We start from the raw sequence: 3,760 nt of genomic DNA, 5'->3' as shown, positions 1-3,760 counted from the left end.
TGTCATCAATCAAAACTAAGATCCTATCTTAGTTGAGTACAATAAAATAGAGTGGAATAGAAGGCTATTGTATGCTGCAAATATAACACAATTGTAATTCCACATGTATAGTTATGTGAGCATGGTCTAAATCGGTCATGAGCATGGTCTAAATAGATAAGGGCTACTGAACATTTTGTGGTCCATTTCTTTTTTTGACAGCTTTAGAAGATAAGATAAATCTAAATAAATCACCGTAATGACTCAGGCTTTGAAGCAGCTTTTCTAACATGCTAAAACATGCTCTGATACAATCTTTCCACCTTGTTATGGAATATATTGCAGGGATTGGAAGGTGATGGTAAAGCTGCAAGGCCAAACTACTGTGCCTTCCTGCTTTCATTAGGGTGGAGATCATGACTGGTGATGGTGAAGTTGAGAAGGGAAGACTGGTGAGAAGATGAGATAATGTATGTACCACGAGACTCAGAGGAGAAGAGTCAGTGGTGTCAAGGGGACTACAACAGTAGTAAGAAAGCAATATCATCTCTCCTAGTAAGGAAGCACTAACAACTAGTAGCCATTTTATGTCCGAAGCAAGACTCAAACTGTGACCGTCCGGTTCCAAACCCCAATTCATTTTAGATGAGCTATTGTTGCCCCTAGTTGCACATATCAGATATTCTAGAAGTATTGTTGTAGACTACGCTAAGCAATTTCATTAGAGCTGTCATGAAGAAACCATCCAGTATCATGGAGTGCTTTGATGCAGACTCTTTTCCGTTTTTCACTTTATGTTTTCCAAGTTAATAGCCTTTTGAAAAGACTTATGTTCATTTATTACCTATCTGTTATCTGGAACTCCAAGCCTTTGGGACCCATAACAGACACATGTATTAGCCGCTATCTTAAAAGACAATGATGTTTATGATGAAAATCAGTGTGTTACAAGTTGAGAATAAAACTCTCTGACGTGATACGAAGTGATACAAGACAGTGTTGCTCCTTCTGTTTGGCTGGCCAGTGACAAGAAAAGGCATGGACTGAAGCCATGATATCCCTGGATGAATACCCAAAGGGACCACAACCATACCCTGTTGTGCAAGGGGAACAACAATGGGAGTTGAGTTACAAGTATCTCAATCTGAAGAATTGGGTTCTGATGCACCATGCAGGTATGTGTGCTCACAAAGGGCAGTTCCCTATTTAAGTTGAAGCATTGCTTCTTCAGTGGCACCAAGCAACAGAATGCTGGACTAAGGACACATTTTCCAGAGGAGCAAAGTAAAACTTGTGAACCCTGTTGAAACAATAGTTGATAAACATCTTTAAATGAGGTAACCTTAGAAGAAGTAAATTATTGCTGGCCATAGAGAAAGTGTTAGCCTCAGATTCTGGCATTATTGGAGACTGGTGTGGTTTTGTTAGGGGCCAAAATAAATGCACTAGAGGACAACGACAAGACCTTCCAGGTGCTACTCTGACAACAGTCCATGTACTGTTTTGTGTCCCTCTAAAGAGGTCACTAAACTCTCAAAAACGGCACCGTATCCTACTGTTATGAACTCCTGTGGCAGCGCTTACGAGTAAACAGAGATAGAGATTTTACTTGTGAGCTGTGGACGGATGTGGGTGAAAGAATTCCAAGCTGGGTGCCAGATGGTGATAGCAATCAACCACTGAGACAAGCAGGACTGTTCAAAACGTAGAGCTCCAATTTACTCATACAATTTCTCTTGACAAGGCGTATGGTTTGATAATCTTGCAATAGAAGGTGAAAATGAAGTTACACAAGAACTGTGCAAATTTGACCTACCTCCTCTTAACTTGATTGCCTAAGGTTGACCTCTGAGTGGTGGGACAGAAAGCGACATAGATACACATTAATGTAAACATCTGAACACGTTGACAGGACTGTCCCAGTCCTACATCTGCCGCATCAATCTAATCAGTTTTACAGTTAGTCAGGCACGATGAGGACACGGCCGATATACCTTCAATGTTGAAAAAAAAAAGCCCCCTCTGCAAGTTAGTTTCATGAAAAGGACACATTTCTCATTGAGAACGCGGCTTGTCCAAATAAAACCAGCTACCAGCAAATCATAAAAATGATGTATTCCGTTGCCTCCACCTCCAATGTTGTAAGGGTGTATAGGGTGAGGGCTCTGTTTGGACAGAGATGCTGTCAAAGTCTGTCGCACTCAAAGGCGATCAAAACATCCTTCACTTCCTTTTCTATAGGGCTAATCTTGTGAATGGTCACTTGCTGACGATGGGTATGAAGCAAAGTGCACTGTTGACACATCACCAGAACCCGGATTTATTTTTTTGCTTCTAATTTATCTCCAATGGCAATAACATGAATTGCCCAAACAGAATTCATTTGTGATTTGAAAACGTTTTTTTTCCTGATTGATATGGCGGCGCTCATGATGACGTCATGATTCTCAGGTGAGCAGTGAAAATTTACCACATTATTTATAAGTTTGTAGGATTAAATAATTAAATAATGGAATGAAAGTAGGTACTGGTATTAATGGAAAAACAATAATTTCCTTATGTATAATACGCTCTATCGACTTTTAATGAATTGTTTCAGGAAAAACAAATGCATATTATACACAAGAAATTATGGTGACTATTTCAGTCTTTACTTTTTTACTTTTCCTTAAGAAGCTGAATCAGTATGTTTACCAGTCTTTGTTTTGACACACCCCTCCTTGAGCCATCTCCTTATCGTGGTAGAAGGGTTTGTGTGTCCCAATGATCCTAGGAGCGAAGTTGTCTGAGGCTTTATGCCCCTGCCAGGGTCACCCATGGCAAACAGGTCCTAGGTGAGGGACCAGACAAAGCACGGCTCAAAGACCCCTTATGATGACGACAAAAAATGGACTCAGGTTTCCCTTGCCCGGATGCGGGTCACCGGGGCCCCCTTTGGAGCCAGGCCTGGAGGTGGGGCTCGAAGGCGAGTGCCAGGTTGCTAGGCCTGCACCCATGGGGCCCGGACGGCACAGCCCGAAAGGGTAACGTGGGTCCCCCTTCCCATGGGCTCACCACCTGTGGGAGGGGCCATAGGGGTCGGGTGCAGTGCGAGCTGGGCGGTGGCCGAAGGCGGGGACCTTGGAGATCCGATACCCGGCTACAGAAGCTGGCTCTAGGGATGTGGAATGTCACCTCTCTGGCAGGGAAGGAGCCCGAGCTCTGGTACCAGTCCTCAAGAGGGGTTGGACTCTCTTCCACTCTGGAGTTGCCAACGGTGAGAGGTGCCGAGCAGGTGTGGGTATACTTATTGCTTCCCGTCTCGGCGACTGTACGTTGGGGTTCACCCCGGTGGACGAGGCCTTCGGGTGGGAGGAAGGGTCCTGACTGTTATTTGTGCCTATGCACCAAACAGCAGTTCAGAGTACCCACCCTTTTTGGAGTCCTTGGAGGGGGTGATGGAGAGCGCTCCCGCTGGGGACTCCATTGTTCTGCTGGGGGACTTCAATGCTCACGTGGGCAATGACAGTGAGACCTGGAAAGGCGTGATTGGGAGGAATGCCCCCCACCCCTCCACCCCCGATCACAACCCGAGCTGTGTTCTGTTATTGGACTTCTGTGCTAATCACGGATTGTCCATAACAAACACCATGTTCAAACATAAGGGTGTCCACACGTGCACTTGGCACCAGGGCACCCTAGGTCACAGTTCGATGATCGACTTTGTGGTCATGTCATGGGACTTGCGTGCCGCATGTCTTGGACACTCGGGTGAAGAGAGGGGCGGAGCTGTCAACGGATC

The sequence above is a fragment of the Phycodurus eques genome, chromosome 12 (genome assembly GCF_024500275.1).
Source record: "Phycodurus eques isolate BA_2022a chromosome 12, UOR_Pequ_1.1, whole genome shotgun sequence".
NCBI classification, from domain to species: domain Eukaryota; kingdom Metazoa; phylum Chordata; class Actinopteri; order Syngnathiformes; family Syngnathidae; genus Phycodurus; species Phycodurus eques.
The sequence above is the reverse complement of the archived record's forward strand: the minus strand, read 5'-3'. Positions refer to the sequence as shown.